Here is a 27,871-nt window from a genome sequence, read left to right on the forward strand (position 1 = left end):
AGCCGGGCAGGAGAGAAGGGATGGTAAAGAGGGGGAAGTGTCTTAAAGAGCCAGCGCGTGAGAGCGGCCGCAGGTGGAGCACATGGGAGTGGGCCACGCGGCCGGCCGGGCCTGCTCGCGCTCTTTAGGTTGGGTGCTCCAGATTCCGAGGAAGGAGCCATTAATGTCACCCTCCACTTACAGGATGATGGAGGTGGGTGCTCACGGCTCCCTGGCGTCCCGTGGGCCTGCCCCTTCCAGGCCCCGCCTGAGTGACCTTGGGCCAGCCGGCCTCACCTCCGCGGACTGTGCTCGGCTCCTCCCAGGCGGCCCCGGCCGGGACACTGCCCGGAGTTGGATTCGACGCCCGGCCTGGAAGGCGGGCCCTTAACCCTTGGGGGCATTGGGCGCCTACGAAAATGAACGGGGAATTACCAATAGACCCCCAACCAAGCCAAGCTCCGAAACCGAGTATTTATGGGCAGAAAATGTCTTTTTTCTCAAGTGGATTTCATTTACGAGGCTTGCTTGGGGCGGAGACGAACAAATGCCCGATTGGGACTCTGGAGATCTGAGATTTTATCCTGACCCTGGTTCTGCCCCTTACCAACTCTGCAGCAGTTGGGCCTCAGTTTCCCTAGTGTAAAATGAAAGAATGGTGTATGACAGGAGTTTCAAATTTTAGTGCACATTCAATTAAATAAATATGTACTGTAGGGGTTCTAGGAAACAGGGTTTGGAAATAAACCAGACTTACAAGGACCCTATCCTCATGTAATTTACATTCTAAGGTGGAGAAGGAGACAGTAAAACAACTTTAGTGATAAACAAGTGCTTGTCTCATAGGTTAGCCTAGATCAGCTACTTTGGATGATGAGGAAAAACCTTGAATGCAGATTCCAAAGCATTTGGAATCAGGCATGGCTGGGATTGGACTCAGAAATCTGCATGTCTAGCAAGACCCCTTGGGTGCTTGTGGTCCCACACTTCAGTTGGAGAAGTCCTGGCCTCTGGCTGGCTGTGATCCCACCTGCTTAAGACATAACAGCCTAAAGTGTTGGCCATCTCCAAAAGAAGGATTAGAACACACGACCTGCTGGATAGAGGATAAAGCTTATTAAAAGGCTTCCTGAAACTGCCCCCAAGAGGTGAGGCCAGTTGTAGGGTTGCTGTAACAAGGACTGCTGGGGGAGGGGTGCTCCTGGGCACAGCCAGGCAATCTGATGTTTAATCCCAACTCTTCCATAACATGGCCTCCACACCTTGGCCAGCTTGCAGCACTTCCCTGGGCCCCCCCTTCCCTGGTGGAAAAATGGGGGTAAATTAAGCTTGACTTGCTTCTACCGTCTCAGCTTTTGTGAGGAGTCAAGTGAGACAATGTCAGTCAAAATGCTGTGTATGTTATAGAGACTGAGGCCAGTGCTTCAAAAGAGATAACAAGGAAGCTAATGATTAAATGATTAAAGGGATCTTGATGAATTAAAGCAGGATTCTTCATAATTACATTTTATTTATTGATAAATAATTCCTGAAGAGGATTCATATTAGAACCTCTCTGAATTTTTTAAAAGGGGACATAATGGTCATTGTTGGTCATTCTTTTCTATATTCCTTTTATTTTTTATTTTACTTTATTTTATTTTTGGCTGCATTGGGTCTTTGTTGCTGTGCACGGGCTTTCTCTAGTTGTGGCGAGCGGGGGCTACTCTTCCGTGCGGTGCGCATGCTTCTCATTTCGGTGGCTTCTCTTGTTGCGGAGCACGGGCTCTAGGCACGCAGGCTTCAGTAGTTGTTGTGCATGGGCTCAGTAGTTGTGGCTCGTGGGCTTAGTTGCTCCGCGGCATGTGCGATCTTCCCAGACTAGGGATCGAAACTGTGTCCCCTGCATTGGCAAGCGAATTCTTAACCACTGCGCCACCAGGGAAGTCCCTCTATATTCCTATAATTGGAGGTAGAGGGGAGAAGTGCCCTCATACACTTTGTGAGGGGACCAGGGCTCTGTGTGGACAAGTAACTTCTTCATGCTACCCAGTACTCAGTCTGAGCTGCACAAGCACCACCTGGCCCTGTGTTCAGGCCGGAGGGGCACTGAGATCTTCACACCCTGGGCCTGCCGTGCCCCAGAGAGGGGCTCCTAAACACTCATGTGCCATTTTACAGATGGGCGAACTGGGGCCAGAGGAGGTAAGAGAAGGTAACCTGCATGAGACCACATCTTAAACTGAGGCTGTTAGAGTGGAAAAAGGAATCTTAATGATTACTCAGTCCCCTTGTTTTTCAGGAAACTGAAGTTCAGAGAAGTCAAGTTCCTTAACCAAGGTCACACAGCTAGTCCATGGCAGAGTCAGGTCTCACACCTGACTCTCCTGATCCTAAATCCAGTAGCTTTTCCTGCTGGAAATGATGGAATTGCAATTTGAATTCAGTTTTTTTTAAATTAATTAACTGATTGATTTTTGGCTGCATTGGGTCTTTGTTGCTACACGCGGGCTTTCTCTAGTTGCAGTGAGTGGGGGCTACTCTTTGTTGTGGTGCGCGGGCTTCTCACTGCGGTGGCTTCTCTTATTACGGAGCACAGGTTTCAGTAGTTGTGGCACGCAGGTTCAGTAGTTGTGGCTTGCGGGCTCTAGAGCACAGGCTCTGTAGTTGTGGTACACGGGCTTAGTTGCTCCGCGGCATGTGGGATCTTCCCGGACCAGGGCTCGAACCCGTGTCCCCTGCACTGGCAGGCGGATTCTTAGCCGCTGCGCCACCAGGGAAGTCCAGTTCTTGTTTTTTTTAATTCCTGACCTACTGTGGCATTCTATATGCATGTGTTCAGTTCTAAATACTACTAATGACCAAATTGTTCAGAGTAGCTACTTTTATTAAGTAACTACTACATGCTAAGTTCTATGAGAAATACTTGACATACATTATCTCATTTAATCCTCACAATAACCCAATGAGATAGGTATTAATTTTTTCCACAAATATCTGTTGTGTCCCTACTATGTGCCAGGCATTGGAGCTGTTATTATCTTTGTTTACAAATGAAAACAACTGAAGTTCAGAAGAAGAAAGTAAGGTGGGTGCCTAAGGTCCCAGGCAGCAGCTAACTCCCAGGCCTGTTTTTACCCCCCATACCACACTGTAAGGCTGCCCCTCTTCCCTCCATTGCCACATCCACAGGTATTTATGGAGAACTCATCAAATACATAGGACTGGGTAACATACTAAAAAAGTTGAATCCTGTCTCTCCAAAAGGTAATTTCTAATTGGGGGGAACCAAGTAATTAAGCAATAGGTGACCTCAAGCCAAAAAAGAAGAAGTTAAACAAGATATGCTTTAGGCAGAAAGCAACACGGATCAGACATTTTTTTTTTTTTTTTTTTTTTAGCCATGCCGCACAGCTTGCAGGATCTTGGTTCCCCGACCAGGGATTGCACCCAGGCCCAGGGCACTGAAAGCACCAAGCCCTAACCACTGGACCACCAGGGAATTCCCAGGATCAGACCAGCTTGTGCTGTGCCCATGGCTTCAACACATCCTAGGCTTAAAACTCACAGACACACAGAGAGAGAAAATCAAACTTAAAAAATAAAAATTATAAAGCGGGTCCAGGGACTTCCCTGGTGGCACAGTGGTTAAGACTCTGCACTCCCAATGCAGGGGGCCCAGGTTCAATCCCTAGTCAGGGAACTAGATCCCACATGCATGCCACAACTAAGAGTTCACATGCCACAAGTAAGGAGCCCACGTGCTGCAACTAAGGAGTCTGTGTACTGCAACTAAGGAGCCCTCGAGCCGCAACTAAGGAGCCCACCTCCCGCAACTAAGACCCAGTGCAACCAAATAAATAAACATTTAAAAATAAATAGGGACTTCCCTGTTAGCACAGTGGTTGAGAATCTGCCTGCCAATGCAGGGGACATGGGTTCAATCCCTGGTCCGGGAAGATCCCACATGCTGCGGAGCAACTAAGCCCGTATGCCACAACTACTGTGCCTGCGCTCTAGAGCCCATGCGCCACAACTACTGAAGCCCGTGTGCCACAACTACTGAAGCCCGTGTGCCTAGAGCCCGTGCTCCACAACAAGAGAAGCCACCGCAATGAGAAGCCCATGCACTGCAACGAAGAGTAGCCCCCGCTCTCCGCAACTAGAGAAAGCCTGCACGTAGCAACAAAGACCCAGCACAGCCAAAAATAAATAAATTTAAATTAAAAAAAGAAAAGAAACCTTTGCTTTAAAATAAATAAATAAATAAAGTGGGTCTAAATACCTATTTGTAATTAATTATGTGCTTGTTTGCCCCTGGTGCTGACAACTTCCTAAAGAGATACAAGGAGGCTGAATGAGGGACTAGAGACAGGAGACCTGGTTTATAACCTGGTCCCATCTCTGGCTTTGCTGAATGAGTTGGGGCAGCCTCCTGAGCCTTCCTGGGCTTCCATTTCTCTGTTCACAAAACAGGAAGCATAATACCTGCCCACTGAGCTTATGGGTGTAAAGAAAGATACAGTTTCCCTGAAACTATTTTTTTGGGGGGAACACATGTAAAAGGGGGATGGTTCCTTTATCTGTGCTTGTTACCTGTGCTTGGTTGGAAGGAAAATTTAACATACTTGGACATTCACTTTTATTCCTCGTTGAGTTTCATTTTCCAAAGGACCTTTTGTTTCTGGAAGAACTTGGGCCGTATCACTTATCTTCTTCTGATACCAGGGGCTTCTGGGCTTGAGGCCTCTTTATACCAACATGGAAGAGTGGGTGGGGTTAGCAACGGAGGGGCATTGGCCAAACAAACAGTATCAGCTAGAGAGTGTTTTCCAAAACCTGAAGACTTTTGGGCCTTATGGCACATGCCAAGAAATTTATTTCGGTTCACAAGAGGAGGCTCAGCCTAGATCTCTTCTTGTCAAATAGATGCAAAAAGCAATAGTTAACATGTAAGGGGGCTAAGAAGTAGGGGAGGGTACTGACTGTTCCCATAATACATGGTTAACCCTCAGGGCAACCCTTTTCTGTAAGTGTGATTATCCCCATTTTACAGATGAGGAAGTAGGCTCAGAGGCCACCCAAGCCACCCAACGAGGCTGGTAAAAGAGGAGGACAGGGCTTGCCTGGTGGCGCAGTGGTTGAGAATCTGCCTGCCAATGCAGGGGACACGGGTTCGAGCCCTGGTCCGGGAAGATCCCACATGCCGCGGAGCAACTAGGCCCGTGAGCCACAACTACTGAGCCTGCGCGTCTGGAGCCTGTGCTCCGCAACAAGAGAGGCCGCGATAGTGAGAGGCCCGCGCACCGTGATGAAGAGTGGCCCCCGCTTGCCACAACTGGAGAAAGCCCTCGCACAGAAACTAGGACCCAACACAGCCAAAAATAAATAAATAAATAAATAAAAGAGGAGGACAGATTTGCAAAGAAGGTCTGATAGAAAATCAACTTTTAACACATTCACCACTGAGTTAGAGACAGGCACCACCCCACGCCTCTTTCTACTCCATTCCACCTACACAGCCTATTCCCTCAGCCCCACTCCCCTCCCTGGTATTCCTGCACTGTCTCAAGTGGTCTCCTGATGAGCTTCCCCACCAACTAAATTCTCCTCCCTGCCATGCAGCCTACCACACTGCCTGAGCCAATTCTCTGGCTCTTTGATTGACGGGCCCTGCCTCTGCTTAAAATCTCCGCGTGCACATCCCTGCCTGTCCTGCTGCCTTTAGCCACACAGGCCTACGCTCCAGCAACAGTGGACCACTCACTGTTTGTTTTATTCTTTCATTCGACAAATATTTATTAAGCATCTATAATGTGCCAGCTACTGTCCAGGCCCTGGACATGGAGAGGAGGGCAAGACACACATTCCCTGCCTTTAGGAAGCTCCCGTCTAATCCCCTGTGGGTCCCATGCTTTCCTGCCTCAAGTCATGTTATTTCTCTCACTCTGACATAGCTGTGAGGTCCTGAGCGTGAATCCCAGCTTGACCACCTCGTGACTTCGGGAAAATATCCATCCTCTCTCTAAGCCTCAGTTTCCCCATCTGTCAATTGGAGATGATAATACTACTTTCCTCACAGAGCTTCAGTGAGCCTTAAATGAGAGAATGTGTGTAATTTAAAAGCACAATGCCTGACACATAGTATATGCTAGGTAAATATTACCTTTCATTACTTTTATTATTGCCAATGATGCCTTTCCATTTCCACCTGTCCAGAATTTTACTGGTCCTTCAAGGCTCAGCACAAAATGCCAACTTCTTCACAAAAATCTTATTTAATCTCCATAGTTCGAATAGATTTCTCCCCTCTCTTAACTCCTAGTGACAATTTCCCTGAAGCATTTACTACTTTCTGTCTTCAATTATGACTACTTATAAATATACCTTATCCTCCATCTAGATTAATATATTTCTTGAGGGCAAGGATTATACCCCATTCTTCTTAGTGTTGCTTATAGTAACCATCAGTGCTGCCTTTATACAGCTAGCCCTCAGTATGTTTTCTGGACAAAGGAATGAATGAATGAATGGATGCAGGATCACTCCTGATCACATCAATGTTTTGGTAACTAGAGCAACACTGTCAAGGGCCAAGCACTAAATTTTATATATTTATTTATATATAAACATATATAAATACTTAATATATATGTACTTAATGTATAATGTATATAATAAATATATTTATTGTATATAATAAATATAAATTATATATATACTTTTAAACGATAAAATATGGGGGCTTCCCTGGTGGCGCAGTGGTTAAGAATCCGCCTGCCAATGCAGGGGAAACGGGTTCGAGCCCTGGGCCGGGAAGATCCCACATGCCGCAGAGCAACTAAGCCTGTGCACCGCAACTACTGAGCCTGCACTCTACAGCCCGCGAGCCACAACTACTGAGCCCGCGTGACACAACTACTGAAGCCCGTGCACCTACAGAGCAAGAGAAGCCACCATAATGAGAAGCCCGCGCACCGCAACGAAGAGTAGCCCCCGCTCGCCGCAGCTAGAGAAAGCCCGCGCACAGCAACGAAGACCCAATGCAGCCAAAAATAAAATAAATAAATTAAAAAAAAAAAAGATAAAATATAATACAAAATGGGCTAACTTTTGCAAGTAGAAAAAAAAATTTAAGTCTAGCAAAGCAAAACCCACATATAAGCTCACAACCCAGAGGCAATCATAGGCAAGCTGGTGTATTCTAGTCTCTTTCCTATTTGTATTTTACATAATTGAGATCATACTGCACATTCAACAGCTTTATTTTTTGCTTTTTTTCCCCCTTAACATTGTATTATGAGTATTGTCTCCACATCGTTGCAAATCCCCTCCACATAGTCAGTGAGGTGTCAACTATTGAGCACCTATGGTATGCCTTACCTCACAGCAGCCCACCTTCTATTTGTACCACACTGCATTTCCCAAAGGGCTTTCACGGAGAGAGGACAGATGTGATTGTCCCCAGTTGGCAGCTGAAGAACTGAGCCCCACAGAAGTTCAGTGACTTGCTCCAGGATTCTGGGGCAGCAGAATCAAGATCAGAGCCCAGGTCTCTCCCCACCCATTCCAGACCCCTGCATCACACCACAGGAAACAGAGATAGCACACACTGAAAATGCAAAACTCCCATAGCCAAATGAAGGTAACCATGTTTAAACATTCCAGGGTCAAGAAACATCCAAGTTCATGGGGGCAGGTAGGAATCAGCAGTCAAAATGAAGGCAGAAGGCAATTTTACTGGCAACATGATCATAACTGAACTCCAGGACAGACGGGCCCTGAGCTAGGGACTGGAGTAGAAACAAGAAAGGGCAAGACAGGATGGGAGGGGAGTTTGGGGGAGAATGGCTACATGTATATGTATGGTTGAGTTGCTTTGCTGTGCACCTGAAACTATCACAACATTGTTAATCGGCTTTACCCCAATATAAAATAAAAAGTTAAAAAAAAAAAAAAAAAAAGGAAAAAGAAAGGGCAAGACATGTTTTCTGCCCTGGGGAACAAAACTCCCTATACCAGCACACTGTTCTCTTCACAGACCACTTGCCTGTCCTTTACATATGGCACAGAAAAAAGGGCAAAGGGTTTGGGGTCAAAGAGTTGGGTTCAAGCTCAGGTTTGCCCACTTCCAAGCTGTGTGATATCAGTCAAGTTACTTCACTTCTCTGAGCTTCAGTGTCTCCATCTATAAAATGGTGAAAAGGGAAATACCTGCCTGATAAAATTCAGAGAACATTAAATGAACCAGTATTTGTGTAAGGGTGTTAGAGTCCCAGCTCCGCCACCCACCACCTCTGTAACCTTGGGCAAGTTCTTTCACCTCTCTTTGCCTCAGTTTCCTCATCTGTAAAATAGAGATGATAACAGCACCTACCTCTTAGGGTTATTGTGGGGACTAAGTAAGTTAATACTTGTAAAGTGCTTAGAACAGTGCCTGACAAATAGTAAGTGCTGAATAAATGTCTGTCATTATTAAAAAGGATAGTGGTCACTGGCATAGAGTCAAGGCAACCATTCTTCAAATTTCATGAAGAAAGCAGAGCCAGTGTTACGCTAATTATAGATAAGGAAACTGAGGCTCAGAAAGATTAGGTATTTGTCTGGACTCACTGCTAGTCGGTGGCAGCTCCAGGACTTCTAAAGATTCTAAATGCAATGCCTTCTCCTCCAGATAACATTCTAGCTGTTGCAGGCTGCCAGCCCGCTGGCCAATTTCAGCCCACAGCATGTTTTGTTTGGCCCACACGGTATTTTTTTTTTTTTTAATTGAGTTTAACTGTGATTAGATGGGCCCAGCACACACTAGTGAGCCTCAGGTCCCAGCATCCTCTGGTGTTTGTTACTCCCAGCCAAGTACCCTCATTTAGATCCCTGCACAGGCTGACGCCCTGCCAGTCACTAAATACATGGTACAGACAAGTTCAAGAGACTAAAGGGGAGGTAGAGAGGAGTACAGGCCAGAGGGACAGGGAAAAGATAGTTAGGGAAGACGTCTTGGAGGTGGCTGTACTTGAGTTAGGACTTAAAGTTGGAGAGTGGGAATTGTTTAGATTAAAAGGGAGGGTAGGAGGTAAGGCAGATTGATTTGGCATTTGGTGGCCTTCAGGGATGTTTATGAGTTTCCCCGCCAAGACTTCCTCAGCCCTTTTCCTTGGTTGAGAAGAGGAAAGAAATGAGTTGCCCTTTATCTCAGATGAGGTCATGTGACTCAGGAGGTCACACTGTCAGTGTTTGATGATTGGATTACTGATCTGTGTCATCATCCTTGAAGACTCACTGCACTGCTCAAGGCACCAGGAAGGAGGTGTGGTCACAGGAGCCAAAGTATGAACTATGGCCTAACTATGGCCATCTAGAACTAAATTTCTTTCCATCCGAGCAGTCTTGATGGTAGTTTCTAACATTTCACACCTCTATGGCAAAGAAGATGAGTGCTGGTTGCAGAAATGAGATGGGGAAAGGCTGTGGCAAACTAATGAAGCTGCCTGACTGCCTGACTCAGTGACAGTCACTGGATCAGAGAGGTTTGCCAATTCCCACAGGGTCCCATAGCACTTGAGTCTTTGGATCTGTGACACATGGTAGGATTAAGGAACTTCAAATAACGTGAGTGGCCTAATTACCTAATGTGGGTAAAGTGCGTAGAGATCACCAAAGACAAGGTTTAGCCGGGCTCATTTTGCACTGATAGCATTGCCTGCCGTGTTTTCTGCAAACCTCCAGGGTGACAGGGCTCCCAGGGAGCCCCTCCACTGGGAAAAGCACGAAATGTTACCGCACATCTGCCACTCCCGTGCATAAAACCCTCCAATGGCTTCAGAGTGCAACAGAAATAAACTCCAGACCTCTCGTCTCGGCCCACAAGACCCCGTGTGCTCCAGACTCCATCCACCTCAAATTTCCCCTCTCTGCTCCTCTCCTCCGCCCTTGCCCTGTGCCAGCTCCTCAAACGCTGGGAACTCATCCCTTCCTGGGGGCACCACCTGGAACACATCCTCCCAACACACGCACACAAACAGCCTGCACTTCTCATCCTTCAAGCCTCAGCTTAAATGGCCCCTTCCCAGAGAGACCTCCCTTAATCGACTTGGCTGAAGTACTTCGTGTGCTTCATAGCACAGATCACAATCTCTGCTTTTTCCCATTTCCTCCACTAACATGTAAACTGTGAGCCTGGAGCTCGTGGCTATTTTGTTCACCCTTAGTATTCCCAGTCACAAGCACAGTGCTTGGCACAGCAGACCCTTAATATTTTGCTGAAGGAACGCTGTGTGGTCTCTGGCAAGTTGCTTCCCCTCTCTGGGCCTCAGTATCCCCACATGTGAAATGCAGTGGCTGGATGAGGGGCTGCTGAGGGCCCTTGGCGCTCTGACTGTGGTTCTGTGACTAACATCTGGGCCTTGGGCCCAGGAGTGAGCCTGGCGTGCTGCATCTCCACAGCACTGGACGCTCGCCCTGATTTAATCAGGTGGCAGACACCCTGTAATTTAGTGCTCTGCTGTCCCTCCTCCCTAGTCCCTGGGCTGGAGACCATGCTGTCAGATTTCCAGGGTGATCCATGCACAGCCACCTGTTCTCCCAACTCACTGATCCCAGTGTCCACGAGGAGGGGATGGTTGGCAGGCAGGACGGGCTGGGAGAGGATGTTCAAGCCAGAAGCTTGAGAGCCAGGAGGACTTGTCAATGTCATGAACTGAAAGATTGGGATCTATGAGAGATTTCGTCAAACCCTACACTCTCTGGTTAGAAGGGACCTTCCAGGACAACTGACCAGCCCGCTGCCTACACCCTACCTGCCCTAAACAGTGCTCAGTAATGATCACCATCACCTTGATTCCACTCGAAGTGCCCAGAATAAAGCCCTCACGCCCTCTCAGAGCTGCTCATCTTGTCAATCAACAGCTTTGTCAAATCAAAACTCTTTACTCGGCAGCACAGTGAAACAGCAGGCAGTGTAGCATGGGGGCGAACGGCCAGGGCTCTGAGCCAGGTGGCCTGGGCAGAATCTCAGCTCCACAACCTCCTTGCTTTGTGAGCTTGAGCAAGCCAGGAGCCCTCTTGGTGCCTCCATTTCCTCTTCTGTGAAACAGACAGAACACTCGTTGGGCTGCTGGGAGAACTGCAAGTGTTAATACCTAGTGGGAAGGCCATAAATGTTTGTTACTGTTAACTGCCACCTATGAATGTTCTTCTTGGTTTTGTTATTGTTTTTAGTTCTTCTTGGACTCTGTTCTCAGGGTTGGTTGATTTGTTTGCAAAAGAGTGGGGCGCAGCCCAAAAACACAGGGCTGGGAAATCAGAGGGCTGTGCTCGCTGGTGACTGTAAGACTATTCACTTCATCCTTCCGGGCCTCAGGATCCTCACCTGAAAAAAGGGGACGGACAATCCCTGTCCTGCTTTCTGTCATACAGAACAAATGAGAAATAGACAAGAAGGCTTTGAAAAGTGAAAAATGCTGTCTAAATGGGAGGGGTTCATCTTATGTTGTCAGAGAAGCCCTTTCCTCTTTCAGCAAGGCACGTTAGATTCCAAACAGCAAAAGAGCTAAACTCAACCTATTTGGCAAACAGTGTGTTTTGGGTACTTGTGAATTTGAAGCTAATCCTTTCAGAATCTTCTTTTATTAATGTACCAGAGCAAACAAATTTGAGAAGGGCTTACTTACAAGCATTTGGTACATTCTTACAAGATGTAGCGCTTGGTTTGGCTGATTTCTGCCATCTTTGTTTATCGTTATGATTATTGTTTCTTCAGTTTCTCTTCTTCAGCAATTTGATTGGCAGGATCCAGGGGATGCGCATTCACTTTTGCAAATATCAGCAGGACACAGTAGCTCTGCGTAATGTCAGGAATCTTGTGTGACCTTTGTTCAATACCTGTTATGCCATGTGGACCCAGAGACAGCCTCTTCACTGTACAGATCAGAAACCAAGGCCTAGAGAGGGGAGGGCACGGGCCCAAAGTCACACAGCTGGATAATGTGAGGCTTGACTTGGTAACCAGGTCTCTTGACTCCAAACTCCATACTCTTTCCAACAGTTCTGTGGACTCTTGCAATTTCTCTAAATTAGCTGACTGTGTATCAAAATCTTGTAATTCATAGGGGTTTATGTTTGTCAAAACTCATTGAACTGTAAACTTAAAATCTGTACAGTAAAAAAAAAAAAAAGCAAAAATGAGAAAATCTGTACAGTATATTGTTGTAAATTTAACACAATTTTTTTTTTTTTTAGGCCGCACTGCGTGGCAGGCGGAATCTTAGTTCCCCAACCAGGGATCGAACCCGTGCCCCCTTCAGTGGAATCGCAGAGTCTTAACAACTGGACCACCAGGGAGGTCCCAAACACAATTTTTAAAAATGATAAAATGGTATGGCGGAGTCCTATTTCATGAGGGGATCAATGTCTAAGGTCAGCATTTATGGCAAAAAAAAAAAAAATGTATACCATAAAGGGCTCAAGAAAAGTCTTTAGAAAGGTAGCACATAGGAGCCAGCATGGTCTCTCAGACATGGTTTCTTTGGGCATTTTAACAGCCGACTGTTTCTTCAGAGGGTCCAGATCAGATGCTGACTGGCATATAGGGGTCAGGTTGTGAGAAAAAGAATGTGTCTCTACAATAGGATGATATTCAGTGTGGTGAGATGCACACGTGGGAACCAAGTCTGCAAAGGGAATGACAGCTTGTAGTATCTCACCTTAGACACACACACAGGCGCTTGCATGCATGCACGTGCAGACCTCCCCCCGCCACCCCAGCAGCTTCCTGGATCAGGTTAACCAAGGGCCTGAAGCCAGAGACAAAGATCTGAGGGTTCCTGGGACCCAGTGTGTGAGTGAAGTAGGGGAATTTCAGGGCCTTTGCCAGGGAGGGCTGAGGGGAAGGGGTTGGAACCAGGCTGGAAAGTTGGAACAATGGAAAATACCTCATTCAAGAGGAGAGGGCAGGGATGGGAACCAGAGAAGGAGGAGGAGATTAAAGGCTTGGAGGAAATCAAAGAGAGAGACATTGGGAAGTAGTTTGGTTTTTGAGAAGGAGAAAGCAAGTATCAAGGGCTGACCTGCTGCAACATCACAAAACTAGTAACTGTCCTTCGATAAGTAAACACCCTAAATTTTGGAGTGATGGGAGGCTCATCCACAAAGCAGAATATGTTTGATGAGATTAAATTTTATAAGCTTCAGAAAGGTTGTTAGTCATTTATACATAAAAAGGAAGATTCCACATTTCTCAGTATCAAAAGGGTTTGCTCTTTTGAGGATTTTAAGCATTCCCCCTAGGATTGTGTTAAAACAATATATATGTTCACCTCATACCCATTAGGATGGCTACTATCAAAAAAGAAAAAGAAAATAAGTGTTGGAGAGGATGTGGAGAAATAGGAACCCTTGTACACTGTTGATGAGAATGTAAAATGATGCAACCACTATGGAAAACAGTAGGTAGCTGCCTCAAAAAATTAAAAATAGAATTACTATATGGGGACTTCCCTGGTGGCGCAATGGTTAAGACTCTGCACTCCCAATGCAGGGGGCCCAGGTTCGATCCCTAGTCAGGGAACTAGATCCCACATGCACGCCACAACTAAGAGTTCGCATGCCATAACTAAGGAGCCTGCGTGCTGCAACTAATGAGCCCACGTGCTGCAACTAAGGAGCCAGCGAGCCTCAACTAAGGAGCCTATGAGCCAGAACTAAGGAGTCCGCCTGCTGCAACTAAGACCCAGTGCAATCAAATAATAAATAAATATTAAAAAAAAAAAAAAAAGAACTGCTATATGATCCAGCAATCCCACTTTTGGATATATAACCAAAGGAATGGAAAGCAGGGTCTTGTAGAGCTATTTGCATACCCATATTCATAGCAGCATTATTCATAATAGCCAAGAGGTAGAAACAACATCAAACTCCATCAGTGGAGGAATGGATAAACAAATGTGGTCCATACATACAATGAAATACTATCCAGCCTTAATATGGAAGGAAACTCTGCCACATGCTACAACATGGATGAAGCTTGAGGACATTATGCTAAGTGAAATAAGCCACTCACAAAACAACAGATACTGTATGATTCCACTTATATGGGGCATCTAAAATAGTCAAACTCACAGAAACAGAAAGTAGAATGGTGGTTGCCAGGGGCTGGGGGAAGGGGGAAAGGGGAATTGTTTAGTGGGTACAGAGTTTCAGATTTGCAAGATGAAAAGCTCTGGAGATCTGTTTTACAACACTGTGAATATACTTAACACTATTGAGCTGTACACTTTAAAATGGAAAATGTTATGTTAGGTGGCTTTTATTACAATAAGAAAAAAACCAGACAAACAAAAACCCAGTAATTTGCCTGTAGACCTCCCTTTACTCATTGAAAAATAGCTGGCTATAAAACAGCTTGTTCAGTGTGATACTATTTGTGTCAAATGTCCTTTTTTGTTTTAATACATGTATGTCATCATCATTAGGATATACACCAAAAGATAAACAGTGGTTATTTCTGAGTACTGATTTTGTTCTTTTGGCCAATCTGTATTTTCTAACTTTTTTAAACAGAGCATTCTGTTACTTATTAAAACAACAAAAAAAACTTCACCCCATTCCAGCCCCTGTCTTGATGTCCACAAAGTTTACAGAAGTTGAATGCGTATTTTTTTAAATTAATTAATTAATTTTTTTTTTTTTGGCTGCATTGGGTCTTCATTGATGCGCGCAGGCTTTCTCTAGTTGCGGCGAGCTGGGGCTACTCTTCGTTGTGGTGGCTTCTCTTGCTGTGGAACATGGGCTCTAGGCACGCAGGCTTTATTAGTTGTGGCATGTGGGCTCAGTAGTTGTGGCTCACGGGCTCTAGAGTGCAGGCTCAGTAGGTATGGCGCACGGGCTTAGTTGCTGCGCGGCATGTGGGATCTTCCCGGACCAGGGCTCGAACCGGTGTCCCCAGCACTGGCAGGCGGATTCTTTTAAACACTTTCTTTTTTTTAATAGATTTATTTATTTATTTATTTTTGGCTGCGTTGGCTCTTCGTTGCTGTGCGCGGGCTTTCTCTAGTTGCAGTGAGCGGGGGCTACTCTGTTGCAGTGCGCGGGCTTCTCATTGTGGTGGCTTCTCTTTGTTGCTGAGCACGGGGTCTAGGTGCGTGGGCTTCGGTAGTTGTGGTTCACGGGCTCTAGAGCGCAGGCTCAGTAGTTGTGGCGCACGGTCTTAGTTGCTCCGTGGCATGTGGGATCTTCCCGGACCAGGGGTCAAACCCGTGTCCCCTGCACTGGCAGGAGGATTCTTAACCACTGCGCCACCAGGGAAGCCCTGGCAGGCGGATTCTTAACCACTGCGCCACCAGAGAAGTCCCTGAATTCGTATTTTTGAGTTTTATTTCATATATAATTAGAAATCACCGCTAATAATTATTTTTAAGATAATATTAATAGTAATATTTCCTATGTAGGGCAAGCTTAATCTGTGCCAGACACTTGTGCTTTTCATGAGTTATGTCACACAATAACCCTTTGAAGTAGGTACTATTATTAAACCCATTCTGCAGATGAGAAAACAGAGGTTACGTGACTGGTGCAAATTCATTTATAAATGTCAGAGGTATGTTCAATCTCACAGCAGTCTGATTCCAAAGCCTGTGTTGACAGCCTGACTATTCTGCTAGACCCGCATGATGTGCTTATCTGTCATCCAGTTTATGAGTGCCTTGTCAGCCACAAACATATAATTTATGTGTAACTTAGATTGTTCAAACAATACTTCTCACTCTCCCACAGGTTATAGGATATTTGTTTCAAAGACAGGGCAAAGATCAACCTCCCTCCAGAAATCCCAAGCCATGTAACACTCCAGGTGAGTCCCGACAGAGCTAATGAGCCAATCTTGGGGACTCGGAGCGGTCTGGGACCCTGGTACAGGACCCAGGACATTCCCCTTCTACACCTATATACTGACTCCACTGCCTGCTACACCAATCGGGATACACACTCACTTCCTGGGACCAAGTTTAACTGGAGGGGAGGGGAATGTGCGACAGAAAAGGCTGTCAAATGTGGCAACTGTCATAATATGATTTATCTCAAAAGAATTATTACAATTATGTAATTAACACTTTGTATCCAGACATTTTCATCTCTAAGGATCTCTGAGAGTCTTACGGATAACTTAAATATATATCACATACATTGCTGGAGATGAAGTCTATAGTTTCAGAAGATAATTAAAACTCCTTCCCCTTTGGAATTAAGAGAATTGCCTATGGGATGAATATTATGCCCACCAAACACGAACAGATCTAAACCCAGGAACTCCGAACACAGGACTGGAAAGGATCTTGAAGAGGAATATGTCCAGGAAAGACAAATAAATTTCTAATGAACATATACCAATTACAAATCCCCTGCTCATGGCAGGAATTATTAATCAACCATAGCACCCTTCTCCACTAAGCCTGGCCTTGTCCTCAGAATCTTTCTTAACACAGCACTCTAGGCAGCCGCCACCACCTAATCAGAGTTGGACCCTATTTGCCATGCAGGAAATTAGTCCACTGTCATCCTTCCAATGTGACAGACAGGGAACTGAAGTTCAGAGAGGTAAATTAACTTGCTCAAAGTTACAGAGCTGGTAATACAAAGCTGAAGTTTCCAAATGTTTGTTTTTTTTCTTAATCTCTTCCCCTGCTCTTTGCTCTGTTCAAAATATACTTGGATTATATGCTTTGCACCAGATTTCTCTTTCCTGAATGAGCTGTTTAGAATGTCTCTTCCAAAGATTTGCTGAGTGACAATGGGACTATTGCTTAACCCTTCCAGCGTCAAGGGCTTTCAAATTGAAAATGGAGATGGTAATCTGGGTTCAGATCCCTGCCTTCTTACTGGCAAATTGGGGTACTCTTTTGAGAAATGTGAGCTGCTGCTGAAATTTATATGACTATAGGGAAAGGATCAGACATTCTGACAGCACCTTCTCTAGGTAAGGTACTGTGTTCCTGCTGCAATGTGGTTTTGCTCTAGAAAGTGTAAAAATGAAGTAAGACATTGGCTGGCTATGGTGATCTGGCTATGTTATTTGGAAGGCTACTTGGAAGGAGGTGGCATTTGAGCAAGACTTTGGAGATCAATAGGATTAAGTGTTTCTTTTGATTATAAAAGAGTACATGGTCATTATACAACTACTGGGAAAGACAGTATGTCAAGAGGAAAAAAATCACCCCTATTTCCTTTATAAACCATGTCAACATTTTGTTTTATTTTTCTCTTCTAATATCTTCTTTTACTCCATGCATAGGTATTTATTTTTTTCCCTCCTTTCATATGGTTGTTGCTAATCTATGCATACCACTTTATATTTTGATTTTTAAAAAGTTCTAATATACTGTGAGAGTGCTCCATAACCCAATAATTCTACTCCTAAGAATAACCAACAGAAGTACATACATACATATGTTCACCAAAAGGCACATGCCAGTAGTACTTTTTGTAATAGGGCCAAACTGGAAACAACCTACATATCCACCAATAGAATAGATAAATAAACTGTAGTATATTCACAAAATTGAAAACTATACAGTGATGAAAATAAACTATAGCTACACAGAGCAATGTGGATGAATCTCACAGATATAATTTTGAGCAAAAGAAGCCAGACACAAAAGAGAACACACTGTATGATCTATTGACATTAAGTGCAAAACCAGGCAAAACTTACCATGGTATAAGAAGTCAAAACAGTGCTTATCCTTGGGGGCATGGCTAGTGACTGGAATGGAGCACGGGGGCAGGCATCTGACTGTAGTTTACAAAGCATAATCAACTGGTGGAAATGTATCAAGCTGTAGGTTTATGACTTGTGTACTTTTCTACATAGATGCTGTAAGTCAATAAAACATTAATTAATTAAGTAGTTGCAGGAAGATACATTCATTAGGCAGACAGGGCCAAGAACGTCACTTTGGGCAGAGGGAACTGTACAGACTCAAGAGTGGGAAATGGAAAACATTCCAGATTACTCACGACGTTGGTATTACAATATTTTGCATCAACAAGCTATCTCAAAACTTAGGGCTTGGGACTTCCCTGGTGGCGCAGTGGTTAATCCACCTGCCAATGCAGGGGACACAGATTCGAGCCCTGGTCCGGGAAGATCCCACATACTGCGGAGCAACTAAGCCCATGTGCCACAGCTACTGAGCCTGTGAGCCACAACTACTGAAGCCCACACACCTAGAGCCTGTGCTCCGCAACAAGAGAAACCACCACAATGAGAAGCCCGCGCACTGCAATGAAGAGTAGCCCCCGCTCGCCGCAACTAGAAAAAGCCCACTTGCAGCAACGAAGACCCAACGCAGCCAAAAATAGAATAAATAACTTTATTGATTTATTTAAAAAAAACAAAAAAACTTAGGGCTTAAAAACAACTACGTTCATCTGCACATAATTCTGAGAGTTGGCAGTTTGGGCTCGGTTCAGCTAGAGAGTGCTGCTAGTATTATCTGGGTTGCTCATGCAGTTATAGTCATGGAGACTGACTGGGGCTGGAGAGTCCAAATGGCCTTGCTGTTCACCCTTTTTGCCTGCTCTAGGAAAATGAATCTGGGCCCTTTAAATATCCTTTTCTTGGCATGCTGCTTAATTGTGTCAGTAGAGGGAACTGGAGAGACATTAAAGAAAGGTTTTTTGCTTCCTGGTTTCAGCGTGCAGGCTCAACAGCCTCCTGCACTGCATGTGGGTCCCCCAGGCCCAGCTCCTCCAAAAGATGGCTTCTCCAGCATCAGGCTCCTGCACTTCACAGCAGCCAGAGGCTTCCCGGGGAGCTCTTGTCAAGGGATTTTTGTAGCAAAGTGTCTCTGGTGAGACATTTCTATATGAATGGCTTTCTTGATAACTGAGATGGCACATTTCCAGCAACTCTCAGAGGATGATTTCTACCAAGTCCACTGGCGTGACATGGTACCACAGTGACTTCTCTGCCATTCAGTGGGCACAGCCAAGTCCTCTCCAACGAGATCTGGATCTCAGCCCTGGGGCAAAGGGGGAGGCTCTTCCTCAGGTGCTCTATGTCAGCTCTAGGGATAGTTGCCGCTCCTTATATCTGCTATTCCTATATTCTTTAGAGTTCTCTTTACTTCTTATTAGTGAGTCCCTTGTTTCTCCAAACCTCCTGTTATAATGAATAATTATTTATATTAAACTTTCCCTGTTCAAATACTGTGTAGTTTCTCTGTCCTGGTTGGACCCAGACAGATCCATGCCTCACTCATCTATCTGGTGATCGGTGCTGGCTACTGGCTGTGCCTTGCTCCCCATATGTCTCCAGCAGGATAGGCTCAAATTTTTTTTTACAAGGCAGCTGGACTCGAAAAGGGTTAATGCTGAAAATGCAAGGCCTCTTGAGGCCAAGGCTCAGACGTCCCATGATATCACTTCGACTGATATCTATTAGTCAAAGTGAGCCATACGGCAAACCCAGATTCAGAGGAGAAAAACTAAACTCTATCTCTTGTGGCAAAGTCATACTGCAAATGGGCATGGGTACAGGAATGGGAGGAACTGTTGTTCCCATCACTGCTAACAACTACCACAGACCCACTGCATCAGAAGCAGCAGAATACTTCTTGAAAGTAGATTCCTTGACTCTACTCTAGAGCTGCTAAATCCAAATATCTGGGGCAGAATATGAGAATCTAAAATGTTAACACTCCTCTCCCTATCCCAGCCTAGGTGATTCATACTCATATTAAAACTTAAGAACCATTCATCTATACTCACACAATATTGATACTCACTTGTCACTTTGAAGATATCTTTCTATTGCCTTCTGGCTTTCATAAGTTCTGTTTAGAACCTGTCAATATTATTGCCACTGCCTTCAAAAATGTCCCCCTTATCTTTGGTTTTTAGAAGTTATAACATAGTAGGACCTAGTTCAGTTTCTCTATATTTGTTTTGCTTGGGGTTGAAAGTGATTCTTAAATCTGTGGCTTAATGTCTTTCACCAGCTTTGGAAAATCATTGACCATCAAATACTGCTTCTGGTATCACTTCATTTCTCTTCAAGTCTCTCCCCTCCACCTCTACCTCCCCATTCTCCTTCTCCTTTCTTCCTTCATCCTCTTCTTCCTTCTTCTTCTATTCCTTCTCTTCCTCTTCCTCCTCCTCTTTCTTCTTTTCCCTCTCTCCTTCTCTCTGCCTCCCTCCAATGGGACTTCAATTATTTGTATTTAGACATTTTCACCATGTTCCATATGACTTGTATTACATGTGCTGTAGTTTAAATATTTTCTACTGACCTGTTTTTCAGTTCACTAATTTCATCTTTAGCTGTACTATATACTGAAATCTTACATACTTTTGAGTTCTTAATTTCAGTTATTGTATTTCAGGCTTAGAATTTCCATTTGATTCTACTTGATAGATTCTAGTTCTCTGCTGAAATTCTCCATCTTCTCATATAATGTCTTAAACATATTAATCACGCTTTATTTATTTATTTATTTATTTATTTAAATATTTATTTATTTGGCTGCGCTGGGTCTTAGTTGCGGCACGCAGGATCTTCATTGCAGCAATGCGGGATCTCTTGTTGCAGCATGCAGGCTCTTCGTTGTGGCACGCGGGCTTCTCTGTAGTTGTGGTGCGCTGGCTCCAGAACATGCAGGCTCAGTAGTTGCGGCACGTGGGCTCTCTAGTTGTGGCGCACGGGCTATAGAGCACGTGGGCTCAGTAGTTGCAGCACAAAGTCTTAGTTGCCCTGTGGCATGTGGGATCTTATTTCCCCAACCAAGGAACCCAAGTCCCTTGCATTGGAAGGCAGATTTTTAACCACTGGACCACCAGGGAATTCCCTTTAATCACGTTTTAAAGTCCATGTCCTATAATGCCAATATCTGGATCTTCTGTGGGCCTATTTTGTCTATTTTTACCTCTTGGTTTTCAACCATTTGCTCTTGTCTACTGAGATGTCAGGTAAATTGTGATTGAATGCTAAATATTGCATATGAAAAAAATTATAGGAAAATTTGAGGTCCTTGATGGTATTATTTTCCTTCAAAGAGATTTTTACTTTTGCTTCTGGCAGGCATTTAAACCTAAGTCATACAAAGGAGATTTAACTGATTAGATGTTAGTCTTCAGTTCTGCTGGGGCTGGTCAATTTCTAATTCACTTCTACTCCTAGGGTGTAGCCCTTTGGGGGTTACAGTTGAAAACTTGGAGTGTTTATTAGGGACACTCCTGCTTGGTAGACCTAGAAATCCAATTTTTATACCCCAGCTTCATAACATCTCCAGATGCTCTGCTCAGATTCTTAGCCATCTCTTGAGAAACAGCATACTGAAGGGCAAAGTGGCAGCTGGATATGGGGCTTACCTCTCTGCATTTCCCTTACCTCTGGAATCTTTGCCCCTCAGGTCATTCTTGTTTTGGTAGTTCTCCAATGTCTTCAAATACACATACATAGACACATTTATTTTGTTCAGCTATTTTAACAATTTCCAGTGGGAGGGTGGATCTTCAATAAGCTACCATAATTATTAGAAATAAAAGACTCTTGTTCACCTAACATTTATGTTATATTTTTCAGTGGGCTGGAACCATGCTTCATTCTTCTTTGCAGTGCCAAGTCCTCACTTGCTTTAAGTTCTGAAGAGACACTATTTGAATAAATGGATAACAGTTTGTAAGTTGCTTTCAATTTCATAATTTTAAACTGTAGGCAGAATTAGAATTACCCTTCTATAATCCTAAATATTGGGCCCAGAGAAGACTTGCCCAAAGATTCCCTGACTAAAGTCCATTAAGAAGTCACTGGCCTACCTGGGGCTTGACTCCAGAACCAGAACAGGGCTTTTCCCCACTCTGCCATATTGCACCACAATATAATGGTCAAGAGCCTCATGGGCTTGGGCGTCAAGGAGATCTGAGTTTAAATCCCAGCTCTGTCATTTGCCAACTGTGTGGCCTTGGAAAAGTTCCATGAGCTTTTGGAGCTTTAGACTCCTCACCTGGTAAAGTGGCAATGATAATAACAGGAAACACTCAAGATAGCGATGTTGAGAAGATGAAAGTGAGCCAATGTGTATAATAAGGTACTTGGCTGAATCACTGGATCTATAAATAGAGGTTATTTTTTTTTAATGTATTTATTTTGTTTGTTTATTTTTGGCTGTGTTGGGTCTTCGTTGCTATGCGCAGGCTTTCTCTAGTTGCGGCGAGCAGGGGCTACTCTTCGTTGCGGTGTGTGGGCTTCTCATTGCGGTGGCTTCTCTCGTTGCGGAGCACAGGCTCTAGGCACGCGGGCTTCAGTAGTTGCGACACGTGGGCTCAATATTTGTGGCTCACGGGCTTAGTTGCTCCGCGGCATGTGGGATCTTCCCGGACCAGGGATCGAACCCGTGTCCCCTGCCTTGGCAGGCAGATTCTCAACCACTGCGCCACCAGGGAAGCCCTAGAGGTTATTTTTTAACGGAGGGTCGGCATGGTGAACAAGGTGCCTTATTTCCATGAGTTTCGGGGGTAGTGAGGCACCCAATGATGTCTTACTACCTTTCCCTCCCTCGGGTGTGGGGACTCTACTGCAGGATCACGGTTTTCTTCATGCAAAACACCCACCCCAAGTCCTGCTGATTACCTCACACCCATGAAGGCAAGGGTCGGGGTAGTCTTTACTTCTTCAGGGTCTTCAGGACCCTACTGCCTGCTTCCCTCCTGCGAAAGGTCTCCCCTTTCGCAGACTGGGCCTCCCCTTTCCTGGCAGAGTGGGGTGGTTGGAGACTCAGCAGCCCTGATGTCAGGAAACTAGGATTGAAAGGCCCCAAATCTTTCTCTGCCACTAGTCCCCAAACGTGTCCATATGGCAGAGAAGTTAAGAGCACAGAATCCAGAGAAAGACAGACTCAGACTCAAATCTAAGCTCCACCTCTCCCTAGTTGTGGGATCTTGGCTAAGTCCCTTTAGTTCCCTGACTCGGTTTCCTCATCTGTATAATGGAGCTGATAATAATACCTACTTAAAGAACTCTTTGAAAGATACCTTAATAAAAGTACCTCTTATTTTTTTCTCCTGTTATCCCCCCCTACCCCACCCAGAATATACAAGTTAGAAGGAAACAGTACAGCTAGAACTAGAACCTGTGTCTTCAGACTCCCCCTCTCCCCACCTTCGCCCACACCACCCCCAAAAGTACTCGTGCCTTGGAGTGAAGACAGTGCTTCCTGACTTTTCCCATCACAGTACATCACAAATGATAACATTTGGATACCCGCTGGGCTAACATAATGAGCCTGTTTGAGGCCTGCAGGTGACTGTCCCAACAGAGCTGGGGGCTCTGGCTACCCTGGGCTCCACCTGGGACCTGAGGGTGTTATATCTCAGCACACTTGTAACCTGTCTCTGGGGACCTTTGGGTTAAGGTGTTGACAACCCCTCGTAAGAGCCAGCACTGCATTGCCTAGAAGTGACACATTAATCCACTGCTGGTAAATCAGTCCTGGGCCAGTTATTCAGTCTCCTGGTAGGAGTTCAGAGGCCAGAGCCGAGGAGATGGAGACTGGGAAGAAAATCAGACATCAGCTCCAATCCAGGCTCTGCCTCAAACTCGTGTGGCCCTAGGCAAGTCATTCCCCGTTTCTGGGCTTAACCTTTCTGTTTGAAGCAGAAAGGAGTTAGACTAGAGGAAACATCCACAGGGTCCCTTCTAGCTCTGACATTCTAAGAATCAGGGATTCTATGAATTCCCCACTGCTCAGCTATACTCTGTTCCTGGTGACCTGGTTTTTGCCTCTGGTTTGGGTAAGCATAGCAAATGGTCGACTCTCCCTGACTGGGCAAGGTGCTCCCAACTCTCTGCACCGTTGCTGGCTGGTCTCTGAAAATAACCCCTGTCTGGCCCAGACAGAGGACAGAGCCACACCTGTCCCCTGCCCCTATCAGCAGAACTCCTTGGAGTCCTCTGCACGTTCCACTCCCCTGCCCATCACGTCAGCCTCTGGTTTCCCGAATCCTCTAGTCTTCCCACAGCTCCCAGGGCTTGCACTATTGTCTGGGCTCAGGCAGAAGGCAGGGAAGCCTCCGGAAACAGTGCAGCAGTTTCCCTGCAAGAGGAGGTGGGGATGCTCGAAAAGGGAGGGTGGGGGAGGCTGCAGGCAGATCCTGAGGAGTTAGGGTTGCCATGCTCTGGAGGCAGGACTTGGCCTTGTGTGAGGTGAGGAGACATCACAGGCCTTGAAGCAGGAGGACATGGTCAAAACTTATGGTCAGAATGTGTCTGGGCCCCATGGAAGGCAGACTGGAGCAGAGAGAGAGACTGGGGGCTGTTAGAGAAATGCAGGCCAGAGATCATGACACAGCAGCAGGGACAAGAAAGAGGAGGAATTGAGGAGGTCAACTGGCAGATGAGGTGACAGGCCGATTGGCTGTTCAGCCACAAATCTGACTGCATCAGCGAGCTTGGTGACTGGGGTCGTACTGTGTGGGTGAGAGGGTTTGCTGGTGTTGCAAGAAAGACCCCATGGGAGAGTCGAGAAAAGGGTCTCTGGCTTAGAGACAAATACATTAAAATCCCTTCAATAGTTCTTTGTGTTTCTTAAAACTTTCTCATTTTGCAAATACTGTATGATATCACTTATATGTGGAATCTAAAAAATGCAACAAACTAGTGAATATAACAAAAAAGAGGACTTCCCTGGTGGCGCAGTGGTTAAGAATCCGCCTGCCAATGCAGGGGATGCAGGTTCGAGCCCTGGTCCAGGAAGATCCCACATGCTGCAAAGCAACTAAGCCTGTGCGCCACGATTACTGAGCCTGCGCTCTAGAGCCCGCGAGCCACAACTACTGAAGCCCTCGAGCCACAACTATGGAAGCCCGCGCACCTAGAGCCCGTGCTCTGCGACAAGAGAAGCCACCGCAATGAGAAGCCGGCACACTGCAATGAAGAGTAGCCCCCGCTCGCCGCAACTAGAGAAAGCCCGCGTGCAGCAACGAAGACCCAACGCAGCCAAAAATAAATAAATAAAATCTACGTTTAAAAAAAAGAAAAAAAAAAGAAGCAGATTCACAGACATAGAGAACAAACCAGTGGTTACCAGTGGAGAGAGGGGAATGGGCAGGCAAGAGGTACAAACTTACCTCTTACAAAGAGGTATAAAATAAGCTACAAGGATATATTGTACAACACGGGGAATACAGCCAATATTTTATAATAACTATAAATGGAGTATAATCTTTAAAAATTGTGAATCACTATATTGTACACCTGTAACATATAACAGCAACTATACTTCAGTAAAAAAACAAAAAAAACCCAAAAACTTTCTCATTTTGTCCTCTCAACATCCATATATTATTGTCTCCAAGACGCTCCAGGTTGTGTCAGATCTAGGGCCCCGAATTAAGGTCTCCTGACTCTTTTGTTCCCGCACCTGGCCCCAGCCTACTGCCTCCTCGGAACGGTTCGCAGGCAGAGGTAGCAGGAAGTTCACCCCCGCCCAGCTGCTTCCTACCACCTCCTTGGACTCCACAGCCCGACCCTGCCACCACACGCCATGTGCCTCCAGCACCCTTCACTGCTCTAGGCCTTGGCTTTACTTTCTGTCACAGGAAGAGGCAGGCAGGGCTAAGTGAAGGTTTTTGACATTCAGACAGGAACAAATGAACCCTTTTTTACAAAGGGGTCTCATATGAACCACAAAAATGAACTCAAATAAAAAATCTGCTCAGGCAAGGCAGAGGTGGGGGATTCAGAGGCTGTTTGTCTGGTTGGACAGTGGTCCTCCTTTTCCCCATACTTTGGCAGCCTGAGACTCTCCCCAAATCCCCAGCGTTCCATGGCCCACAGTTTGCAAACCACTGGACTAGCAGACTCCCGATTGAACATCCTAGAGCAAGGGAGCCTCAGCCTGGGACCACAGACAGGATTCAGGGTGTCTCTGAGTCTGCATGGGAAAACTTCCATCTTTATTTTCACTACCCTCTAACTCAAGTTAAGTACTTCGTTCCATTTGAATGTAGGCAATGACCACAGTAATTCTGATGGTTCCTGTGACTGTGAAACCAAGAGAAATCACAGGTATTTTTCTATCACATTACAGTTGTCATTGATCTTTTATGTTCATTATTACTCTAAAATTACAATGGTTATTATATCTGCCACCCAATCTCATTTTAAATGTATTAATGAAGTACATATTATATCATAAACAATTTTAAAACTATCTTGTTAACTATATTTCAGTATGATTGGTTTCCTTTGTAGTCCTATGTATTTTATTTTATGCATTTAAAAACACTCTGAGAAGGGGTCTGTAGGCTTCACCAGGTTGCCAGAGGAATCCATGGCATCAATAAGGTTAAGAACCTGTGTCGTAGGACTTCTCTTCCAGAACAGAGGGGGCTGGGGAGCTCGTTCCCAAAAGAGGGCATGTAGGACTCAGGATCCCAGGAGGCGACATGCACTCTCTGAGCCTGAGGAAAATGAGACAGGAAACTGGGGCAGGAGCAAAGGGACTCTAAGAAGTGGAGCAGGAGCCAACAGGTCATCTGGCAGGGCTCGGTCTAGTGGGACAGAGCTAAATTCCTTAGCTCCAACCCCAGCCAGGCTTCTTGGGGGAGCCAGGACTCCTGGGTCCTTGGCTTGCTTCGGTCATTTTCCCTCCTATCCTCAGTTTCCTTCTCTGAGCTAATATAGTGGAAGCAATAGTGGCTTGCAGGTCAAGAGAGATCCTGCTTCTGGATCTGACTTTTCCTTGTCTTGCTGAGTATTTCGGGTAAGTCATCTCCCCTTCCCAGCCCAGTTTTCATATCTGTATAATTTCTGGCATAAGTACTGCTACAACCCCTTGCCATGCCCACAGTAGATATTGCTGACAGATCTCAGTATATGACCATTCCATGCTCGTATGTAGCTTCAGAAGCCTTTTCAATGTTCTACTGATTGATAGGAATCAGCAAACGAAGTAAAATATATTTGCTATTATTGGACTAGATGATCTACACATTTCCATCTCTACTATTCCATGGCTCTAAAGACCTGATCTCAGAAATGTGAACAAGACACTAGATAGATGGGAAGATCTATAAAGCATGGCTATTTCTGAACCATATGTATGTGTGTGTGTGTGTGTGTGTACGTGTGTGCATGTGTGTGTGTGTTTAACAGAGAAAGAGAAAACATTCTCAGCTGGGCTGTAGATTTTCTCTCACGCACCCTATAGTGAAAATGGGGTCAGAAGAAGATACTCAGATTTTGAAATCTCAATCTGGCTTTCTGGAACAGGTAAACAGAGGCACGTGGAAGTCAGACTCTTTGATCAAAGTGTTAGGAATGGGCACCACACCAGGATTGGTGCCATCAGGCCCTACCTGTCGCCAAATGTCCTGTCACCAGGGACATCACACATGTAGTGCAGTGGAATGATGGTGACAAAGAGCAAATAACACCAGCCACTCCTGGCATAATGTACACAGACTCAGATCCTGCACAGCCAGGTCACCAAAATGTGGATGTGCTGGAGACTTAGGGCTTTTCCCCCAAGCAGCACAGAAAGCCACTTAGGATGTTATTTCAGAGTGTTACCTAGCCCAGGTTACAGCTACAGCCCAGATAGATGCCATTACTTATTTGAAGTCATAGCCAGCTCAAGTACTAGGACCAGAACCCAGATCTCCACAGGCCTGTAGGGCCAGACTGGTACCATAAATGGGAAAGTGGATTGGATGCAAGAGTAGGGAGTGGTGAGGACTGTGGCAAACTAGAGGTCACACGCCCTGTTTAAAGGCAGCTGCTGATCATCAGTTCTAGTTGATTGCTGGCTATGAGAATGTGGACCCATAGTGCCACATCTTCCTTCTGATCTATAAAGAGAGATCAGAACCTAGATTTTTATGTTAAATAGCTGCATTTTCAAATGTTGGCATCTAAATTTTT

The 27,871-nt window shown here is 45.4% G+C and overlaps 1 protein-coding gene across 1 annotated transcript in view; it reads right to left on the reverse strand.

Moving 5' to 3' along the window:
- The window catches only part of LARP1 (La ribonucleoprotein 1, translational regulator), an 88,410-nt gene that overhangs the window by 57,370 nt on the left and 3,169 nt on the right, over positions 1-27,871 (reverse strand). The gene's annotated exons all lie outside the window — the stretch shown is intronic.

The sequence above is a fragment of the Balaenoptera physalus genome, assembly GCF_965194825.1.
Source record: "Balaenoptera physalus genome assembly, chromosome: 3".
NCBI classification, from domain to species: domain Eukaryota; kingdom Metazoa; phylum Chordata; class Mammalia; order Artiodactyla; family Balaenopteridae; genus Balaenoptera; species Balaenoptera physalus.